The sequence below is a fragment of the Hyaena hyaena genome, unplaced genomic scaffold (genome assembly GCF_003009895.1).
Source record: "Hyaena hyaena isolate Hyena2069 unplaced genomic scaffold, ASM300989v1 scaffold_565, whole genome shotgun sequence".
NCBI classification, from domain to species: domain Eukaryota; kingdom Metazoa; phylum Chordata; class Mammalia; order Carnivora; family Hyaenidae; genus Hyaena; species Hyaena hyaena.
The window spans coordinates 1,144,954-1,169,153 of NW_024081196.1; the positions used below are offsets into that span (position 1 = coordinate 1,144,954).

The 24,200-nt window shown below is 37.5% G+C and overlaps 1 pseudogene; it reads right to left on the reverse strand.

The window, feature by feature from the left end:
• Positions 1 to 1,127: 1,127 nt before the first annotated feature.
• LOC120248054 overlaps positions 1,128 to 24,200 on the reverse strand; it is a 113,289-nt pseudogene continuing 90,216 nt past the window's right edge.

The following is a 24,200-nucleotide window of genomic DNA, read 5'->3' on the forward strand; positions in this document are numbered from 1 at the left end:
CTATTCTCCTCCCTGCCTCTTCAGTCCATGCTGTGGCCACCTCTATTTTATTTTGCACCTAATTTATAGCATCTTTTAATTCATCGTAACTATTTTTAAGATCCATGATCCTTGCAGCAATGGAGTCTCTGCTGTCTTCTATGCCTTTTTCAAGCCCAGCGATTAATTTTATGACTATTATTCTAATTCTTGTTCAGTTATGTTGCTTATATCTGTTTTGATCAGTTCTTTAGCTGTCACTTCTTCCTGAAATTTCTTTTGAGGAGAATTCTTCTTCTTTTTCATCATTTTGGCTAGCTTTCTGTCTCTTGTAAGTTTTAGAAGCTTGTTATGTGCTCTGCACCTGCGAGCACTGCTGTATTAAAGGAGGCTCATATACTGTGCAGGGCCTGGCTATTCATGAGGTGTTTTTTCAAGGGTCTCTGTTGTTGTGACTTTGGTTATTTTTGTTTCCTATTCATAGTGATGTTTTCGACTCTCCACCATGTGTGCTTTGGTTTGTTCCTTGACATACCCCTGGAATGGAAAACAGACAAACAGGGAGCAAGAACATGCAAATGCACAAATAAACCCAACAAACAAGCAAACAGACCAAAAAAAAAAAAAAAAAAAACCCAAAGAACAAAAGACAGTCTAAAAGCATAAAACCAGAAACCCCAGCTACAATAAAGAATAGAGTTGAGGCGGTGCTGATGGAAGAACATATACAAAAAGAGAAATGACAGGCATAGAGAGAAAGAGAAAATGAACATTGACCAGTCAGAGAGAATAAAAGGCTTAATCCAGAGAGAGAGAAAGGAGACTATGGAAGGAGGTGAGGAGAAAGAAATGAAGATAATATTACCCACAGAAACTATATGGCCTGATTATTCCAGAGAGAGAGAAAGGAAAGGAAAGAAGGAGGTCTAGAAAATGCATCAAGAGAATGGATTAAATATGTCTGTTTAAGCAAACCAATAACCAGAGTAACCAACCTAGAGGAGGGAGGAGATAAGAAGGAGAAAAGGGAGAATATATCTGAATAACAAGAGTTGACCTACGGTTAATCCAGGCAATGCAGCAGTGTTCGCCTAGAGGAGGGGGCCATCTGTTTCTGCAGCATCTATGTAGCTCCAGGAGCTAAGCAGCTACCCAGCACTGATGGGCGTGGTCTGGCGTAGGCAGGTCCCATCTCCACTCTGGGCCCCTGGGACCAGTCTCTGAGGCTTGCCTTGGTGGTTGTGGGGAGAAACATGGACACTGCCTCCAGTCCCTTCTCTATGGGCCAGGTGTCCCAAAGCACTCTTTTGAATCCATTCCCGTCGTGCCATAGGTGCAGACGAGGTGGGATGGTTCCTATGCCCCACGCCCAGCAGTGTTCCAAGTTCTTATTCCGTGTATGTTAAAGATGCCGCGCAAAATGTAATCCTGCAAGCCGCAGAACTTCAGGGCTGGGGATCGGTTCCTCCTGATGCCAACTGCGCCCCTGATGTACCACCGAACCCAGAGGGGACTCCCCTCATCCCCAGGCATGAGAACAGGGCAACCCACCCCAGTCCAAAGAAAGTCTCCCAGTTAGAGATAGATTCTCTCTTTGAAAGCCCTGCAGTTAGAGATGGGATGATAGGATCCCTCTCCATCCCAGGCCAAGGTTTTTCTCTTATCCAGATACAGTCCTACGTTTCCCCAGCCACTCTTTCTCTTCCCTTTGTCTCTCCACAGAAGGGGATCCCTCCCCTCTGCGCCTCTGTGTCCTGGCCCGTTTTTATATCTCCCAGTTCACAATCATGCACCTATGAGGCTATCTTCCTAGTAGACTCTATCTCTTTTCCTTCCAGACTCTTGGGATTCAGGGTCCTTGGGCTTCAGCTCTTCCTTGTTTGAGAGTTGCCAGTGGAAAGTATGGAACCCCCTACTTCTCCTCCAGTTGAACCTATTTTTTAATTTTTTGAGGACTCTCCAGATTGTTTTCCACAGTGGCTGCACTAACTAGTTTGTGCACTCACCAATGTGTTTTTTATTGCAGTATAGCTAATACACAGTGATACATTAGTTTTGGGTGTACAAAATAGTGATTTGACAAATCTATAAATTTTGCTATGCTCACCACAAGTGCAGCTACCATCTGTCACCAAAAAATACTATTATAATGCCATTGACTATATTCAATATGCTGTACGTTTTCTCCTCAGACTTATTCATTCCATGACTGGAAGCCTGTATCTGCTACTTCCCTTCACCCATTTTGCCCATCCTCCCAAACTCCTCTCCTCTGGCAGCCATCAGTTTGTTCTGTTTTTTACAGCTCTGATTCTGTTTTTTGTTTATTCATTTGTTTTGTTTTTAGATTCCACATGTAAGTGCAATCATATGCTGTTTGTCTTTTGCAGTCTAACTTACTTTTCTTAGGACCTAGAAGGTCTATCCATGCTGTTGCAAATGGCATGCTCTCTTCCCTTTTTATGGCTGTGTAATATTCCTGCATTCTTGTGTGTGTATGTGTGTGTATATGTGTGCACCACACCTTCCTTAACATTTGTCTATTGAAGGATTCTTAGGTTGCTTCCATATCTTGGCTATTGTAAATAATGCTCCAATAAACATAGGGGTTCAGTATCTTTTTTATTTAGCACTTTCAGTTTCCTTGGGTAAATACCCAGTAGCTAAATTAGTGAATCATATGGTATTTATATTTTTAATTTATTTTTTATGAACCTACATGCTTTTTTCTACAGCGGCTATACCAATTTATGTTTCCATCAACAGTGCTGGCACAAGGGTCCCTTTTTTTCCCCACATTCTCACCAACACTTGTTGTTTCTTGTCTTTTTTATTTTTGTCATCTGTATGTCTTGTTTTGAAAATTGTCTATTCAGTTCTCTACCCATTTTTAATCAGATTATTGGTTTTTGGGTTTTTTGGTGTTGAGTTGTATAAGTTCTTTATATAATTTGAATATTAACCCCTTATCAGATATACCACTTGCAAATATCCTCTCCCATTCTGTAGGTTGTCTTTTTGTTTTGTTGATGGTTTATTTCTCTATGCAAAATCATTTTTAATGTAATCCCAATATTTTATTTTTGCTTTTGTTTCCTTTTTTTGGGGGGGAGCTTGTCTAGAAAAATTTTACTATTGCTGATGTCAGAGAAATTACTGCCTGTGTTCTCCTGTGGATTTTCATGGTTTCACATTTAGATCTTTAATACATTTTATGTTCATTTTCATGTGTGATGTAAGAAAGTGATCCAGTTTTGTTCTTTTACATGTTGCTTTCCAGTTTTCCCAGCACCATTTATTGAAGAGATTTTTCTCATTGCATATTCTTGCCTCCTTGGTTGAAGATTAACCACATAATTGTAGGTTTATTTCTGGACTCTCTATTCTGTTCCTTTGACCTATGTGTCTGTTTTTGTGACAATACCATACTGTTTTTATGACAACAGCTTTGTAGTGTATTTTGAAATCTGGGATTGTGATACCCGTAATTTTGTTCTTTCTCAAGACTACTTTGATTGTTCAGAGTCTTTTATGATTCCATACAAGTTTTAATATTTTTTTCTACTTCTGTGAAGAATGGTTTGGTATTTTAATAGGGAGTAAATTGGATCTGTGGACTTTTGGATAGCAAACACCAAAGTATTTTGATAGTAGGAACATGTTAATACTTACTGTTTCAGTCCATGAGGATGGACTATATTTCCATTTGTTTGTATCATCTTCAATTTCCTCATCACTGTTTTATAGTTTTTGGAGTATAGGTCTGTCACCTCCTTGGTTAAGTTTATTCTTAAGCATTTTATTATTTTTGGTGCAATTATAAGTGCAATTGTTTTCTTAATTTCTTTTCCTGGGGTAGGGGTGCATTTTTTTGAAGGGTGCTGACATCAGGAATTGTAATACTATCATTATCCTTTTATCTACTGTGAATACTATCTTTGCAAAATAAATGAATGCTTTCTGTACTTTTCTTGTTTCGCCTTTTCTTTGTTGAGGTTTAACAGTGATTGATTTTGAAAAAATGCATTCCATTCTCTTCTTAGTCTTCATCAACTCTCCTACCTCCTCTGTTTGCTATCTCACACACACTTGCCAGGTACTTCAGGTTTTCTAAGAGTTTCTTTTCCTATCACCATGAAAGGCTGTGACTAATGTGGAATTTGCTGCATTTTATTTTCTATTAGGACTTTCATGGTGATAATTCTGTATTTACGACTAATTTATCCCTGGATAAAGCAGACATGTGGCCTGAGAAAAGGTCAGCTCCATTTGGACTATAACCTCAATGTGTATGTGAGAACATCTAAGGATTGTTTTCTCCAAATATATTTAAGCTATGGATGTAAAATAGAATTGCCTCAAAATATTTGGGGCTTTATCTCAGTTTTCTCAAATAGACTTTTATCTGGAAATGATTACATGTTAAGTCAATAGGATAAAACAGTTGCAAAGACATCATCATTACAGTTTCCTAAGAACCTTCTGCCAAGTGGATATCTGATGCTTTTTATTTATTCCTACATGGAATACAGTATTAAAAGGAAGAATTTATATGTAGCCAATGTAAAGAGAAAACTTTTATGCTTCCCAGAATCTCTAATTTTGTATTTGAAAAGTCAATTCATCTTCTAAAGAATTTATTCTCTCAGTGAGGATCTCTCACTGTCATGCAGGAGTTTAGAAAGCTGCTTTACACAAGTAAATCCTGTATGGACTTATTTTAACATAATGTAAAATTATGTTAAATGTGCTAGGAATTTTTTGCCTTACTATGCTTTTTGTCTCTAGGAAGTTGCAAATTTCACTGCCTCCTCTTAATAAAACTTGTGAACTGGGGTGCCTGGCTGGCTCAGTCAGTTAAGCATCTGACTTTGTGATTTGTGAGTTTGAGCTCCACATAGGGCTGTGTGCTGACAGCTCAGAGCCTGGAGACTGCTTGGAATTCTCAGTCTCTCTCTCTCTCTGCCCCTTCCCCATTAGTGCTCTGCCTCTCTTTCTCTCTCTATCTCTCTCAAAAGTAAATAAACATTAAAATATTTGAAAAGAAAATAAGATTTGTGAACTTAAACCATGCAGAAAGTTGTTTTGTCAAAACAGTCCTATGGAAAGACAGCATTCAATTCATTCTAGTCTCTTTTGGCATCTCTCTTCACAACAAGTTATTTTAGTTTTAAGGATCTATCTTTCTAAAAATTAGAAACAAAAATAATACTTAATGGGAAATAAGTATTACAGGAAGCTCTACTTCAAGGAGAATATTGTTAAATGTTTTCTCTACTTTTTCCTTGGGGAAACAGAAAAAATATACATGGAATGAAAAGAATATTGCCTACAGGTGTGTCTGATTTTCAGTGAAATGTTCTACAATTTCTGAACATTCTAACAAAAAAATTGCTTTCCTGAAAGTCAATAAATGATGAAGTTTGAGAAGAATAATTGCTTGAAAAAGACTGTCGTTTGAGTGAGCTTTTCTTGAATCTCTTTACTGTTTCAAAGCCAGCTATATAATTGCAGTCAAACTGGTGAAATGAGCCTTATACAATCCTCCTATCAAGGACCAGGACACAATAAATTTGGTAGCTCATTTTTTCCCCTTGTTATTAATAGAAAAATATCACAATGAGCTATCCTAAATATAAGTCAGCAGGATAGTCAAGTTGGTAAAAACAATGCAGATGAAAACTTTTGTTTAGCAGAGTAACAAAACTTTCGTTCAGTGATAGCTTGAGAAAACAATGAAGTAACGCTTCCATCATGCTGAGGGAAAATATTTGTCAACTTGGAACTAATATGGAGTTAAATGACCTTAGAAGTACATTTAAGACAATCTCAGATGCACAAACTTTTAGAGTTTCTACTCACAGACCCTCCCCAGAAAACTTACAGGATATAATTTAGAAAAGAAGTAAACTCTTAAGAAGAAAACACTGGAAACTTAATAAGGAAACCAGTAAATGTGAATATGGTCTTGCAAAATAATGTCAGACTTAGGTTTATTTGTTTAACAACAACAACAGCAAAGGTAAAATAATATTCTGGAAAACAAAAATAATGATAAGGGAGGGGGTCTTCAAGTGGGTTTGATGGGCTACACATGTAATCATGCTTAGAGGAAGATCAGAAGTATGGAATAAATGTGGATATTCTTTGTTGTAGGCAGACATTCTAAAACAGTTCTGCAGAGATGTCCCTCCTTAATCCTGGAAGCTGTGAATATACTGAGTATTACTCTCTGACGGAGTCATGGCTGTGGTAGTGTTGATCTTAAGACAGGTGGATAACCTAGGTGTGGTGTGATCTAATCACATGGGCCCTTAAATTCAGAGAGCTTTCTCTGGTTGGCAGTAGAAGAGGAAATGAGAGAGATCAGAAGCACAATGGGGGTCAGTGTGCTGTGCTGGCTTAAAGGAAGAGTTCATTTAAGAAGGAATGCAGATTCTAGGAGCCATGAGACATTCTCACTGAGAGCCAAGGAAGTGGCGACCTCAGTTTCATCATCACAAAGAACTGAAATTGATCAACAGCCTGAATGTGCTTGGGAGCAGATTCTTCCCTAAGATCCCCAAACAAGAGCCCCTCCTGGTCGGTGTCTTGATTTTTGGCTTGTGAGATCCTAATCAAAGAGCTCAGTTGAGCCATGACACATTTCTGGCCTCCAGAAGTGGGAGCTACTATATTGCATTAAGACATTACAGTTGTTATTTGTAATCTATTATTCAGCAATAGAGAATTAATGTATTGTTAGAAACTTTTATAATTAAGTATGCTTTTTAAAACTTAAGGAAATCAAGGGACACCTGGTGGCTCAGTCAGTTGAGTGTCCAATTCTTGATTTCAGCTCAGGCTATGTTCTCAAGGTTCGGAAGACTAAAGCCCCACTTCAGGCTCCATGCTGAGAGCACAAAGCCTGCTTGGGACTCTCTCCCTCCACCCCTCCCTGTTTGCACACGGGCTCTGTCTCTGTCTCTCTCTTAAAGTAAATAAATTAATATTTTTTAAAAAATAAAACTTAAGGAAATCAATAAAAAGGACAGAAAATCTATAGCTTCCAAATTAGCTGAAGACAGATATGGAAAGTAATAAACTTGTCAACTCAACAAAAACCTGAGAAGGAGGAAAATTTCATAATACAAACTTAAGAAGATACAAAAATAAATAGAAATATAATCATAGTAGGAGAGTTGAAATAAATTCTTTTAATCTGTGACAGATGAAGTAGATAAAAAATAAGGGCAAAGAGGACTAATATGTTTAATGAGTTATATCTAACTATATTTTATATCAAGCTATATTTTATATCAAACCTATATTTTAAAAACAGAAAATACACATTTCATATGCTCATGTAATAATAACAAAAATTAAAGTAGTATATACCATATTTTCTAATTATTATGCATTTAAACTAGAAATTAATAACAGAACCAGAAATCCAACTTCCCTAATCCATTGGATTAAACAAAGTGAAACTAAATAAAACACTTCTTCTCAGTTAATTCTAGGATCAGAGAAAATCCAGATTGAATTACAGAATGCCTAGAAATTATTGTTATTATTATTATATATACTATTTCCAACATATTCATATGCTTATATAGACATTTAATATTTTTAAAAATTTTTTTAAATGTTTTTATTTCTAGGAGAGAGAGAGAGACAGCGTGAGCAGGGGAGGGTCAGAGAGAGAGGGAGTCACAGACTGAAACAGGCTCCAGGCTCTAAGCTGGCAGTCAGCACAGAGCCCGAGGTGGGGCTCGAACCCACGAACCGCGAGATCATGACCTAAGCGAAAGTCGGACGCTTAACCGACTAAGCCACCCAGGCGCCCCAATATAGACATTTAATATTAAAATAAATATTTAATGCTATAAGTGCTATATACATTTTTTAAGTTTTCATTTAAATTCCAGTTAGTTAATATAAAATATAATATTAGTTCAGAGGTACAATATAGTAATTTAATACCTTACATAGAAAAGTTTCTATAGTCTTTTATAAATTGAGAAATATAGGGGCATGAAAAGCCAAGAAAGATCACACACACACACACACACACACACACACAGCTGTTTTTTAAATTATGAATAGGAATTGGACTTTGTCAAATGATTTTTCTGTGTCTATTAAGATTATCATGTTTTCCCACCTGTTGTTAATGACGAATTATGTTGATTGTCTTTTAAATTTTAAACCAATGTTGCAATTCTGGGGATAAAAATCACTTGGTTATGGTGTGTATGGTATACAAAGGATTTGGTTTGGATTATTGGATTTGGTTTGCTAACAATTTGTGTAGAAAGTCTGTCTATGTTTATGAGGTATGTTGACCTATAACTTCCTTTCTTTTAATGTCTTTTTCTGAATTTGATATCAGGATATTGCTGGACTCATAGAATGAGTCCTTCATAATTTTCTGGAAGAATTTATATAGAATTGATATTATTTCTCACATAAATATTTGCTGGAATTCACAAGAGAAGCTAGTTATGTCTAGAATTTTCTTTCAGGGAATGTTTTTGAGTACAATTCAAATTCTTTAATAGATATAGTTCTATAAGGTATCTATTTCTTCTTTGGTGAGTTTTAATAGTATCTTTAAAAAGATTTTTCCATTGTGTCTAAGTTGTCAAGTTTATTGGTATAAAGTTGTTTATAATATTCCCTTACTATCATTTAAATATCTGCATTTAAAGTGATTGATTATACCTTTTTTTATTCATGACATTCTTAATTTGCATTTTCTCTTTTTCCTGATCCCTCTGGCTAGAGGTTTACAAATTTTATTTATCTTCTCAAGGACCCATTGTATTAGTTGTTGCATTACAAATGACCACCAACTTAGTGGTCTAAAGCAACACAAATTCGGAATCTTCTAGTTTCTTTGGGTCAGAAGTCTCGCATGGTTCAGGTTGGTCATCTGCTCAAAGTCTCACCTGGTTGGCCAGGACTCTGATCTCTTCTGAGGCTTGGGATCCTCTTCCAAGCTAACTAGTTGTTGGCAGAATTCATTTCCTTTTGGCTATATGCCTGCGATCCCTGTTTTCTTGTTAGTTGTTAGTCAGGGACTGTTCTCAGTTGCTATAGGCCTCCTGAGAATCTTGCCAAATGGCCTCTTCCTTTCCCAACATGGCATCTTACTTCTTCAACCAGCATGAGAGTGCCTGCTGCTGCTTCTCAGCCCTTTTAAGGAATCACTTATTTTTTACCTCCTTTTTGATGAACTCAAAGTCAACTGGTTAGGGAGCTTAATTATACCTGCAAAATCTCTTGCTGTATATGTAACGTAATGTTGGGAGAGATATTCTATCCTACTCACATTTCTTGTCCATGCCAGAGGGAAGGGGATTCTGTAGACAGAGCCGACCAGGGGACTGAAACTTGGTGGACCATCTTAGGACTCTTTCTACCACAACCAAATTCTATTTTCATTGATTTTCTACATTGTTTTCGTCTTTTCTCTTGTACATTTCTCTAATCTTTCCTCTGATATTTATTGTTTCTTTTGCTTACTGTTTACTTCTTTTGCTTACTTTGAGTAAGCTTTTATTTTGCTTTTCACAAATTTAAATCTTAATGGTCAGTTTGAGACATTTCTTCTGCTCTTATGTAGACATTTGATGTTCTAGATTTCACCCTGATGTACTACTTGAGTGGCATCTCAAAAATTTTAACATGCTGTATTTTAATTTTCTTGTAGTACAAAGTATACTGTTATACCCAGATTGCAGTATCCTCACCGACCAGAGACCACCAGGGAGACCGAGTCAAGCATGCAAAGGCAAAGGGCTTTATTACGGGCGCAAGCTCGGGCTCACAGACTTCACCAGCGCCGTGGATCCGTGTTGAGAGCCCCGAACAAAGGCAGAGTAGGGTTTTTATGGGGTTTGTGACAGGGGAGTTACAGAAGTTGTGGCATGGAAACAGTGATCCAATTATAATTATACAACATTATTGACAGCGGGTTTAACCATACATGTTATCCAGAGTATCTGTTACTTTTGGCAGGATCCAATTTCAACATTCAGGGTACCCTTAAATTCAACCAACCATAGAGCGAGCCTAGAGTCTTGTTCGGCGACTAATGGGTTAACTTTTACATTAGGCAGTTGAGATTTATCTATAGTTGCTGGCCTTTTTTGATTGGGCATTGCCAAGGTAGTGTGGTGGAGTGAAGTGGTGGGCAGTTTCTTCGGCCTTGGGCAATGTGTAGCTGCCTGATAGTTTCAGAGAAACTGAAACTTAGGCCTTCTAGTTCAGAGGGGAAACTTAAAGCCTATTATGGAGTCAGTCTGGTTTAGACTTGTGTCCTTACAATACTATCTTATTCCCTTTTTGATTCCTTAAAAATAAATAGCCTGTGTCTTATTTAGAAGTATGTTGCTTAATTTCCAAATACTTGAGGATTTTCGAGGGATCTTTAGGTTATTGATTTCTTTTTTTTAAAAAATTTTTTTAATGATTTATTTATTTCTGAGAGAGAGAGAGAGAGAGGCAGCATGAGCAGGGGAGGGTCAGAGAGGGAGGGAGACACAGAATCTGAAGCAGGCTCCAGGCTCTGAGCTGTCAGCACAGAGCCCAATGCAGAGCTCGAACCCATGAATGATGAGATCATGACCTGAGTGCAAGTTGGTCGCCTAACCAACTGAGCCACCCAGGTGCCCTGGTTATTGATTTCTAATCTAATTCTGTTTTGGTCCTGGAACATACTTGGAATGATTTGGATTTCTTACAATTATTTTATAGACCAGACTAAAAGTTAGATTGGTAAATATTCTGTGTGTAGTTGAAAAGCATGTTCATCTACTGTTGTTGGGTGCACTGTTCTATACATGTCAATCAGGGGAGGGTGGCTGATAGTGTTGTCCAAGTCCTCTGCATCCTCACTGATTGTCTACTTGTTCCATCAGTTATTGAGAAAGACATATTGACCTCTCTTGCTGTAATTATAGATCTGTCTCCTTATACTTGTAGTTCTATTAGTTTGTGTTTCATGTATTTGAAACTCTACTATTTTTACTTATGAAGAGCTGCTTGGAAGAGCATTTGTATTTAAACTGTATTTTTTAGTTTCAATGTCTAGGAAGTATTTTTTTCTGAACTTTTTTATTTTGTAGAGCAAAGAACAAGTTGTGTGGAAAAGTAATGCAGATAGAAAATGATGTATTTTCACCCTTCATATACATAAAACAAACTCAAGACATTATGTTGAGCCAGTAAAGGAGATTAAAGAGTGACTTTATATGGGAGAGTGTGGTGTCACAAAATTCAAGAATAAGGCATATTTCAAGGAGGGAATTTTCAAGTATTGTGTGATAAATAGTTGGTTAATAAAATGTAGCTATTATTATCTCAATCATGTCTTATAAATATCCATAGGGCCACCATATCTTTTTTAAGTTTTTTAAAAAGTTTATTTGTTTTGAGAGAGAGAGAGAGAGAGAGCTAGCACAAGTGGGGGAGCGAGGGAGAAAGAGAGAGAGAGAGAGAGAGAGAGAGAATCCCAAGCAGATTCTGCACTGTCAGTGTAGAGGGCTGCCATTTCTTAATGTGCAGAGATACAATCTTTCCTGGATACAAACCTGAGGAATTTCTTACAATTTCTCATTGCATAAGAAACATGGATAACAGAGGAGATAACATTTTCAACATTTTAGAAAAGACACAGAACTATCATTCAAGTGATACTTCTCAGAAGAGACATCTAACTAGACAGAAAGCATATCATTATATTTCATCTGAATTTTTTAGTGGTCCAGCCGTTCTTTTGAGGAGAAATGTTGTATGGAATTTTTGAAATATGGTCAAGGGACTTATTGCTCAATTAGAAATTCCCAGTTTGAAATTCCCAAATAGACCGTTGTTTACGCACAAACTAAGTATATATTGATTTGGTTTAAATTAGGTATATACAAGCTGATGAAAAATGATTTTTAGTATTTGTTCTTATATTAATTACAATCCTCCTTTGCTTGGGAATTTGCAGTCTCTTGTCAGATTTAATTAAAAGAAAAAGGCTCTGGTCCTGTCTGGTCATATTATTTTCATCATTTTAAGTCCAGCACCGTTTACTTACCTTGATCTGTTGTGTCATACTGTTTGTTCTTAGGTCACAGCTTTTTAACCATGAATGCAAAGGAGTGTGTATGGTGTCCTGGCAACCTCATTTGCTCTTATGGCTTCAGTTACAGTCTATATGTGAAAACTCCCAAATCCATTTCTTTAGCCCAAACTTCTTTCTTTGAATCATACTTAAATATTCACCTTCTTACTTTATATCTCCAATTTATCCTTCAGAACCCTCAAATTCAACATACCTGAAACTTTTCTCATCTTTCCGTCAAACATCTGCTTCCTTCCGTATTTGGCCTCCCAGTGAGTGGTGCGACTCACTGGCCCACAAGCGAGCCATGCGGCGATTGCGTTAGTCCTCTGGACTCCTTATTGCTTGATGAAGTAAGCCATCAAGGAACGTTGATGCCGAATGCACGTACTTCTGTCTACCTTGGGGCCCCCGTGTTCTTTCATCTGGCCTATCTGTTAACTGTCTCACAGCTCTGACTCCACCCAATAATCTCCCTTTCCTCATCCTTTTTTCCTCATTTTTTGCTTAGTGTACTGATGACCAGTCTTTCAAGAACTGAGGTTTTCAAATGGCCTCAGGTGTGGTGCATTGTGCAGAGCCATGTTACATATCAGAATGGGGACAGAATAAGGGACAGGTTGGAGTAGTGAGGAGTGTTTCATGTTGACCAAAGGGTCTTGGGCTTAAAAGAGATTGAACCTAGAAGAAAACATTATTAACAATTCTAGCCATGATTTTGTGCTATTTTTTTTTTTCTAATAAGAAGTGTTTTTGGAGGCTCAGAGGAGATGTGGTTACTAGGGAAAAGATTTGCAATTATTTATATATTTTCAGTGGCACAATACACTGATTTTTTTTTTTTTTTGAGGATTTGGCATGACTTCCCAGATCTTCCCTAATCTTTGAGCATCATGTTTGAACTGGTTGCAGTAGCATATTTTGAATTGGTTACAGAACCACGAATGGGTTGACATCAGATTTAGAAACATGTTTTGTGTTGTAGTTGGCTACAGAGACAATGATGGGCTGATGTCAATGTTAGTAGTGAGTTCCTTTGCGTGCGTTCACCAGACTGCTGACTTTCAAAACGTGAGCTATCACCAACTGGTTGGCTTTCAAGGGACATTGGCTGATGCAAGTTGTCTCTGATCAATGAGATAGGTTTAAAACTTGTTCTAGATTTATTTGTTTCCATGACTATAGAATTGTCATTGATAAATAGAAAGGTTTACAATATCCACTTCTGTGGTTTTCTGTTACCATGGCTATAAGACAATAGTTTTTTCTAAAAGTGTGGGGACTTTTTATTCTCACCTATCAAAATATATTCCCATATTTTAGGTTTAATTGCTTATTTAATTGTCAGTCCTCCCCACTGCTTGAAATTTGAATAGGACCTGTTTCTCTCTTTTCAGTTTATCTTGGCATACGGTATAGTGCCTGGTATACCATTGTTGTTTAATAATTGTTTGTTGAGGAAATAAATGGAAGTGGTTGTAGAATATTCAAACTGGACACAACTGAAACTTTGGGCCATATAATTCTTTGTCTGGGGAGCTGTTCTTTGCACTAAAGAATGTTTAGCATTGTGCATGGTCTCTTCCCACCAGATGCCAGAGGTACTTCCTCTGCTGTGACACACAAAGTTGTCTCCAGATATTGCCAAAGGCCCCCTGGTGCAGCAAAATCCCTCAGGCTGAAAGCTACTGGGCCATATGATAAAAGCCTTGGACTTTAAGAGATTGAAATAGTGATCAGAGATATTCTATGTAGTCTCTGATTTACTTTAATATAATGGTATCAACTCTGTAGAAAGATCCAGGGTTTAAGAAAACTGAAGTGAGAATAAATTGAGACAGGCATGATTTCATTCTACATAGTTTGGGATGTTTATTTTCATGGTGGAAACAAGCCTCTTTGTTTAGATATTTATACAAAGGAATGAGCTTTTTCAGTACCTAGCCTCTAGTACACTATGGTCTGTTGTTCTTGAAAACACATCTCATTTATTTACGCTTCTCCATGCATAAACATTTAGGTGTTTGTTATTATTTCCATTTTAATAGATGAGGAAACTGAGGCTTAGTTGTTAAAGGACTTGCCCAAAGTAGCACAGCTGGTAAGTGACAGGTCTATTTCTCTAATCCAAGTTTATCTGTTTCCCACATTTGTGCCTTTTCTACTTCATATCTATCTATTGGGGTTTAGTGCAGGAAATGGTGAGAGGCAGGGGCATTGGTTCTCTGAGGAAACGGTGGGTCAGATAGCAATCTGAACTTTCCAGCAGATATTCACAGGTGAGGTTAATCTCTTGGAGGGTTCTGCATTCTGTTCCTGGGAAAGGGACAAAAACCTTGTTAACTAGCAACCAGTCTGGGCCACAACACACCTCACACAGACCTTGAGTAAAGGATGTCATCCTACTCAGCACACTAAAAATGAAAGCATTACTCTGCTAGCAAACATACCAGAAAGAATTTGGATAGCAGTATCATTTCACATACTGGCATTAAATAAAAGTTTTTGCTTATTAAATTGATTATTTTTAGTTAAGAAATAGCTAAAATAACTGGTACTCCAGCAAACACAATGGTGTGCTGTGATGTAATATAGGATTTTTTAAATTTCTATCAGTAATGATAAAAAATGATATACACCTAAGTGAAAACATTATTAACAATTTTCTTTATAATTCCGTGATTTTATTTTCCTGTGAGGATTGTGTTGAGAGGTTCAAAAGAGAAATAATTAATGTATAAAATTTCTTTGGTTATTTACGGATTTTCCAAAAGTGGAATCCTTTGATTTTGCTTGAAGGCCAGTCATAAATCCCAATAGCTTCCCTGCACTTTGGAGCTGTGTGTTTTAGTGTAATTCACAGTTTTAGAGAAATTGTGCACAACTTAGCTTCTTGCTTTGATAGCTCTTGCTCCTGCGTGAGATTCAATTACAAGTTGAACTAAAGGGAAACAAAGTACAATATTTAATTAATAACATATTCTTTTTTAACATTTAATTCATTTTTGAGAGACAGAGTGAGAGAGGGGGAGGGTCAGAGAGAGAGGGAGACACAGAGTTCAAAGCAGGCTTCAGGCTCTGAGCTGTCAGCACAGAGTCCCACTTGGGATTTGAACCCACAAACTGTGAGATCATGACTTGAGCCAAAGTCAGATGATTAACCGACTTAGCCGCCCAGGTACCCTAATAATAGATACTGTGATAAAAGTTTTAATTTGTAGAAGATGCAGGTAAAATGCTTCAAGCCCCAATTAAGTAAAGCATTCTGAAAACACCTATCATCGACATCACAAGGGGAAATCTTCTAAGAGTACCATTTGTTTAAATAAATTACATGTATATGAGAATGCACAAGCCTCCATTTCTATGCTTTTTATTTCACAAAATTATTTTGCGTGTATCTGAGAACTTCTCTATTTGAAAACCAATGAGCCAACAAAAACTGAAAAGTAACAGGCTGTGTGAATACTGGTCAAAGACTAATGGGGATAAAAAATAATAATGCTTGATATTTATTTAGTATTTCATAACTCACAAAATACTTCCCACACAAACTTCCACATTTTGTCTTCACAACAGCTCTGTGCAGTAGATAGGTTTTTATGCAAAATGAACTATTTCTATACAAAATTATTAAATAATCTTATTAACTGAGATTTAGAGTTGGTACATAGGCAGTACAAGACTACAGGCGGGAAATTCTACCCGCCCCTCCCCCCCCCCATTTTCATAGCTGTACCTGCAGAGGAAAAGTTTCCTAGTTCATATGTTATTGTAGCAGACAATGTTATTTATAGGATACCATGTGCTAGACATTGTGTTGGTGCCGTAGACAGATTTAATATCTTTTAATTCTTACAATCACCTTGTAAGGCAGACATTATTTCTGTTTTGCAGTTGTAGAAACTAAGACTCAGTCACACATTTAGTGGTGTGCCCAAGATCATGAAGCTTAGGAGTCAGAGAGAGAGCACACATTGAATTCCAGGTCTATCTGATTCTACAGTCTGTTTCTTCCATAGTTTTCTGAGCTCTCATCTATTATTAGCTATTACTATTCATGCTGTCATCTTCTGCTTAATTTTTTCTTAATGTTTTAGTTCTTTGACATTGGACTATTTCTTATGTGCCTTTCATTTTTTATCTTGCTCTTTTAATAATTTTTCTTTCTCTAATTTTAATTTTTAAAATTTTGCTTTCTGTTCAAAAAGGCAGGCAGGAAGCATAGTGGTGAAAGTGACAGTAACAGAAAGGTGGCAGATGTCTGCCCCCAGCTCCCCTTATGCTCTCCCATTAGACAGCTATACATCTCTTTTTTTAAATTTTTAATGTTTTTTATTTTATTTTCGAGAGAGAGAGACAAAGACAGAGCACAAGTGAGGGAAGGGCAGAGAGAGAGGGAAACACAGAGTCTGAAACAGGCTCCAGTCTCTTGAGTTGTCAGCACAGAGCCCAACATGGGGCTCAAAATCATGAGCTGTGAGATCATGACCTGAGCTGAAGTCAGATGCTTAACTGACCAAGCCACCCAGGAACCCCTTCTTTTAATATTGATGCAAAAATATTTTTTAAAAATCCTTTATTTAGGTTTCCTAGAATACACATAAGCTTAAAAGATTACCCAAAGCAATGAATGCTCTCCTCATGACACTTACTAGATTCAGTGCAAAGGTGGGTTCCAGTTGCAATCACTGTATAATAAACCACACCAATTTCATGATGTAAAACAGCAACCATTTTATTTTGCTCTCAGATTCTGTGGATCAGGGCTTCAGAGAGGAAAAAGTGGGTATGGCTTATCTCTGTTCCACAATATCTGAGACCTCAGCTAAGTACTTAAGGCTGGACACTGGAATCATCTAAAGACTGACTCTCTTCTATGGTTAGGGGTTGATGACATCCATCCCATGGCACCTCAGATGGAGCTGTTGGTTGTCCTTTCCATGGACTGTCCATGCAGTTTGTTGATCTTCCTCACAGGAGAGTGGATTGAATTTAAAAGCAAGCTTCTCAAGAAAACCAAGGGGGAAGCTTTTTGCCTTTTTTGACCTAGCCTCAGAAGTCACAATATGCCACTTGTGCCTTAGTCACAAGCCCATTCTAATATGAGAGGAGGGACCATACATTCTCCTCTGGATGGGAGGAGTGTCAAATGTGAGAATAGGGGATAGAGATATTATTGGGACCATCTTTGGAAAATATAATCTGTCACTCACACCTCTCTCACATTTAAGTATACTCACCTCTTTCCACTGGACCCCAGGTCTCATTCCATCATGGTATCATACCAAATTCAGCATTTTTCATCCATATCAGGTCGAGGTATAAATGAGCCTCTTTAGACTGGTTTCTTGGGCATAGCTTCTTGATTACTGGTCCACTTGATCTGAAGGCCTTTGAACTGAAGAGATAAGTTATCTGAGTCTCCGCCCCTCCATGCACACTTCTCAAACACACAATAATGATAAAAGCCATAGACATTTCTATACTAAAAGAAGAAAAAACAGGAAGCAAACAAAAGTCACTGGTCCATAGCAATTCTGAAATTCAGCTAGGTTTATGTAGCCAATTCCTTGATTAGGACTCAGTGCTAATTCCTAGGAGTTGCTCTCCATGGTTCTGGAGTTCATTCCCCTGAAACTCTCTACTTTGAGTCACTCTTCCTCCTCCATAAAAAGGAGACTGTGTTTATACCTGAGTAGTTTTCTTCTTTCTACCCATAATAGTTTAGAGATCCGAAGGTTTCTTATTTTGTACAATCTCTGTCCCTTTTCATCCAAGTTACCAACCCCTTTAAAAAGTCTACGGACTTTCTGTATATTCATTTATAATCTACTCCTTTAGGTAAGTGTTACCACTACAAATTTTGGGGGAATAAGAAATCTTTTTATCTCAATGCTCGTAAGATTGTCAAAAGTTGTATTGTTTAATCCAAATAATCTAAGAGGCACACACTTAAGATACTTACAGTGACTACTGTAAGGGGTTTAAGGGTTTAAAGAGTTTAAGACTGCCTTAAATTTTTCTGATGTCTTAATAGAGATCTTGGAATCTCATACTGTATTCGGTCTAATGCCTTTCCTTAATTTGAGAATAATTTGAAGTCTTAAGAGGTTGAAAAGGAGAAGCAATTGTATTTTTGAACCCAGAAGTTCCTGACTTCTTTATATTTAACAGTTTATTCTTTAGCTAATTTTTCTCTCATCACATTTTAACATAGGTAATGAAAAAGGAATCTGGTTTTATTTTTTATAGTCTACCTGGAAATTCTCTTCACTAGATCATTAATTTTATTAGGAAACTCTCTTATTTTTTTATGGTACTTCAGATACTAGTGTTGCCAGACTTTCTCTTACTACGTGAAAGATGTCCTTTCCTCCAGCCTTCAGTAGCCTTTCTGACTTTCCTTTAAGCCCTCACTGACAGACCCATTAAGGCACCTCAGACTTCTGTTGAAGTCTCCTGGGCTTTTTCAGCTTCTCCAAAAGGCTCACTCCCAAACCATTGCTCTGTCTCCTAGGTGCCCAAACTTGTCCTAGTTACATTGCTTAACAAACCAGACTAGACCCAGTGCTGTAAAGTGACAACATTTTATTATGTTTACAGACCTTGTTTAGGAAATTGGAAAGGGCACATAAAAAAATGGCTTGTTTCTGCTCCACAATGTTTCAGTCTTAGCTGGAAAAGCTCAAAGGCTGGACATAATTGACAACTAAGAACTGGTGACTTGATTCCAAGAATGAATGTTCCAAGAGAATCAAGCATAACTATATTGATTTTTATGAACTCACCTAAAAAATCAGTTAGTATCCCTTCTGCCATATTACAAAACCGTTGAGCCAACTTTGCAAAATATGTTCTTCCAGACTAAGTTTTTCTAATATTGCCCAGTCGATCTCTTTATGAAAAGTACTTTGGATATTTGACAAACTTTCCAATAATATGCTATCTGTAAGAAGAAAAGATAGTTTGGAAGTTCAGTCTTAGAAGGGAACCCTCATACATCATCTCTAGACATTTGTTGTAAACTGATTGTTATTGAACCTCTTGAAAAATATTCACAGAAGATGGCATAGTAGAAGATTAGAAGCTTGTGTTCTGTTACTTCCCTTTAAATTGGTCTGACTTGGAGAAGTTTGTTTCTAGCAACATTCTGGAATGTGAAGCAGCATCCTTTTTTGTAACAACCAGTTAGCTTGATCAAGAGCATTTCTCACCATTATCAAACAAATACATCCCTGTTATTTCCTACATTGGAACATAGATATTTAGAACTGACCTTATAAGAAGCAGCTTTGTTCGAAAATCAACTCTTTCATTTTCAGAAATTCTTTTCTCTTGGTCATCAACTTTATTAGAGAAATTTCTTATTTCATGTGGCTTTCAATTTGAGGCCCCTCACATTTGGAATTTATTTTTTTCTGCACACTAATATATATAATATGTTTTGTTTTATTTTGCTTTTCATTTGGCAGGCCCATGGAACTCTATTTTTAAAAAAATATCTAATGTTTATTTTTGAGAGAGAGAGAGAAGAGCAAGGGGGAGGGGCAGAGAGAGAGGGAGACATAGACTCTGGAGCAGGCTCCAGGTTCTGAGTTGTCAGCACGGAGCCCAATGTGGGGCTTGAACTCATGAACCATGAGATTATGACTTGAACCAAAGTCAGACACTTAACTGTCTGAGCCACCCAGGTGCCCCTGGAACTCTATTTCTTGATTTTCTTCTCTTTCACAGAAACCTGCCTAATTCTTTGGTCTATCCCAGGTGATTGAATTTCAAATACGCCCCTAGGTTCTAGATTAAGCCACACAGTCTCAAACGTATCTTCAGTTTTTCATGAAAATTTGTTCAGCTATTTTTGTAACTAAAGATGTAATTACCCTTAAAAACATTTTTAAAAAATTGAATTAGCTCTTCCCCTAGAAAGAGATTTTCAAGAGACAGGGGCCTAACTGGATAGCATGGCTCACTTAAATTCTTAGAAGTGCTAGAAAACATGACCCTTTTACCTTTTTTGTAAGTTTTGGTCCTTCTAAAAAAGTTCTAAACATCAGGAGAAATTAAAATTGAATCTCCTCAAACCTGTGTTTGTCTTCTAACTGAGGAACTACAGAATATGTATTTTGTGAAAGTGTTGGATTTCTGAAGAATGAACTCATCAACCTTCAGAGATTAAACCATGGTGATAATTCTTCTAATTTTATGTTGTGTATGTCTGAGACACTCAACTGAATTAAGTGTTCACGCCCCGCAGTGAGACCTGGCACACCACTGCACAGCTGATTGATTTTATTTCTCACCCAGCTCTATGAAGGAACACTTCTCCCAAGCCACCTCTTAAATAAGCCCTTGGATCCTGAGTTAAAACCCATTCATTTCCTGATTTCGCTTCCTCTGCTGATAGTTCATTAGCATCTTCTATCTCTAAGTTACTATTGCAGATGACTTGATCATTAAGTCATCTTGCTGTGTGTTCCCTTTCCAAATTAGCCTAGATCTGAGATGGCAAACAGGTGCCACACAGGATGTTACACCTTTGTTTGTCCGAAGTTCACACTGCTATGGGACCCCTGCCCTCTTTCCAGCTGATCTCAGACCTAAGCTATGTTTATCTGTCTCAACACAGCATGCAAGGAAGCCATTCTAAACTATGTGGAAGTGGCATACAAAGCAAGTCCTGTGGGCCAAGCCAGACCCAGATGATGCCATATTTTGAAGAGCATAAAGTTGATCTGCAAACTTGAGCTGCATTTTCTTTTTTTTTAATGTTTTATTTATTTCAAGGAGAGAGAGAGAGACAGCGTGAGCAGGGGAGGGTCAGAGAGAGAGGGAGTCACAGACTCTGAAACAGGCTCCAGGCTCCGAGCTGGCAGTCAGCACAGAGCCCGACGCGGGGCTCGAACCCACGAACCGCGAGATCATGACCTAAGCGAAAGTCGGACGCTTAACCGACTAAGCCACCCAGGCGCCCCTTGAGCTGCATTTTCAAACCTGAAGCTTTGTAGCAAAGTCAATGATGCTTTATACCGCTCTCTTTCTGGTCAATACTAGAGGACGGTTACCCTGCATTCCAGCTCCTGCATTAGTAGTCTGTTACTTTTGGTTCTACATAGATTCTCTGGTAAATTATATATAATTCACCTTATACTTATAGTGTCTTGTTTGTGTATATGGTGTGCACTTGGGATTTTGGTACTCTTGGATGATCTTTTTTTTTTTAATTTTTTTTTAAATGTTTTATTTTATTTCCAGGAGAGAGAGAGACAGCGTGAGCAGGGGAGGGTCAGAGGGAGAGGGAGTCACAGACTGAAACAGGTTCCAGGCTCTGAGCTGGCAGTCAGCACAGAGCCCGACATGGGGCTCGAACCCACGAACCGCGAGATCATGACCTAAGCAAAAGTCGGACGCTTAACCGACTAAACCACCCAGGCGCCCCTGGTACTCTTGGATGATCTTTTAACCTTCATTTATCATAAATATGTCCATGGTGGAGATGGTGGAGATATTATATATGAAGGGTTGGCAGGTGAAATGATTCGCTTTACCTGGAACTGTTGAAGGCTGAGAGGATCGGTCTCTGGTGTACCATTCCTAGAGGGGGAGAGATGTCCTTTTTATGGGACAATTCTTTTCTAGATAATTTATAAACAGGATCTGGGAGTACTGAGGTGTGATGCAAAAAATGCTCAAGTTGGAAATTTTACCTTTGCTTCTGCTCTTTGAGCTGTTATAAATTGTACAGTAAAAAGAATACATGGTATTAACTGACCATAAGTAGCAAGAGCTATAATAAGAGCTTTGCATACATTATCTTATTTAATATTCACAACTGCAATGAGATGGGCGAGCCACCATTTTACAAATGAGGTTGTGGGTCTCAGAGCAGATAAATAAATTGGCCATGAACACAGAGCCAGTAGTGGCCCTGCTTGAATTTTAATTGCTCATCATTAATTTCTTCCAATACTAAGCTTTCCACTAACTTATCTCTGATGTAGCAACCCTCTCCATCCTTGCTGTCTGTCTTGCAGTGGATGACTTGGTCTAGGAAGAAAACACTTTTTCTATTGCCATATTCGTACCATGGCTGTCACAAGGTCTTTTTGTCTTCATAAGTAGACAAGGCTGAGGGAGAAAGAGGCTTTCAATTCAGCAGTAACTCTTGACTATTGGAAGACCTTTTGAGATTCTGTTTCCTGGGTTTTAAAGAGACATTTTCTTACATCTCTTAAAAATTGTTGACAAATTAAAAACTGTTTTATCTGCTCTGTGGGGAAAATTCAGGCTTCACCTTCTATTTCCTTCTAATCTGATCTGGGACATTCAGTGCAATAAACCATGTATTGACCAAGTAAGCCAGGCAGCTCTAGAAATAGCCCACATAAGATCTTACAAAATTTAATTCTTAGAAATCTCATATTGCCTTCATACAACTCCAGAAGACTACCTCATGAGAGAATATCCTAGGTTTGGCAATCACTTAGGTAATAATGATATATTCCAGTATATAATAATCACATTGGAAAATAAAACCAGTACTTTAAAAATGTTTATTTCATTACTTAATTTTATTCAAACAAATTAACTAGTTTTTTTCTGTCAAATATTTATTTAAATTTTAATTAGTTAACGTATAGTGCAATATTGGCTTCAGGAAGAATTCACTGATTCCTCACTTACATATAACACCCAGTGTTCATCATAACAAGGGCCCTTCTTAGTACCCATCACCCATCTAGTCCATCCCCCAACCCCCTCCCCTTTAGCAACCCTTAGTTTGTTCTCTGTTATTAAGAGTCTCTCATGGTTTATTTCCCTCTCCCCCCAACCTCTGCCATATGTTCATCTGTTTTGTTTCCTTATTTTTTAAAAATTTTTTATATTTTTAAAAAAGTTTTTGAGAGAGAGACAGAGTGAAAGTGGGGGAGGGGCAGAGAGAGAGGGAGGTCCAGAATCTGAAGCAGGCAGGCTTCAGGCTCTGAGCTGTCGGCACAGAGTCTGATGTGGGGCCTGAACCCACAGAGTGTGAGATCATGACCTGAGCCAAAGTAGGAAGCTTAACCGACTGAGCCACCCAGGCACTCTTCATCTGTTTTGTTTCTTAAATTTCACATATAAGTAAAATCATATGGTATTTGTCTTTCTCTGACAGACTTATTTCAGTTGGCATAATACATTCTAGCTTCAATCACATCATTGCAAATGTCAATATTTCATTCTTTTTGATGGCTGAGTAATATTGCATTGAATAGATATATATACCACATCTTCTTTATCCATTCATCAGTCACTGGACATTTGGGCTCTTTCTATAGCTTGGCTATTGTTGATAATACTGCTGTCAACATCAGGGTGCATGTGCCTTCTTCAAATCAATATTTTTGGATCCTTTGGGTAAATACCTAGTAGTGCAATTGCTAGATTGTAGGGTAGTTCTATTTTTAACTTTTTGAGGAACTTCCACACTGTTATCCAGAGTGGCTGCACCAGTTCACATTCCCACCAACAGTGTCACCAAGGCAATTCCCCTTTCTCTGCAACCTTACCAATACCTGTTGTTCCTTATGTTGTTAATTCTGGCCATTCTGACAGGTGCGATGGTATCTCATCATAGTTTTTATTTGTACTTCCCTGATAATAAGTGATGTTGAGCATATTTTCATCTATCTGTTAGTCATTTGGAAGCATTCTTTGGAAAAGTGTCTATGTCTTCTTCCCATTTCTTCACTAGATATTTTTTGGGGTGTTGAGTTTGATAAGTTATTTATAGATTTTGGATACTAACTCTTTATCTGATCTGTCACTTGCAAATATCTTCTCCTGTTTGTTGGTTGCCTTTTAGCTTGGTTAATTGTTTCCTTCACTGTGCAGAAGGTTTTTATCTTGATGAGTTCATTTTTGCTTTTGTTTCCCTTGCCTATGGCTATGTGTCTAGTAAGAAGTTGCTATGGCTGAGGTCATAGAGGTTGCTGCCTGTGTTCTCCTCTAAGATTTTGATGGTTTCCTATCTCACATTTAGTCTTTCATACGTTTTAAATACAAATTAACTAATTTTTAAACATTAGTTAAAATGTAATTTGTAAACTTAGTGGTGTGGCTTTGAGGAAAATACAACTTT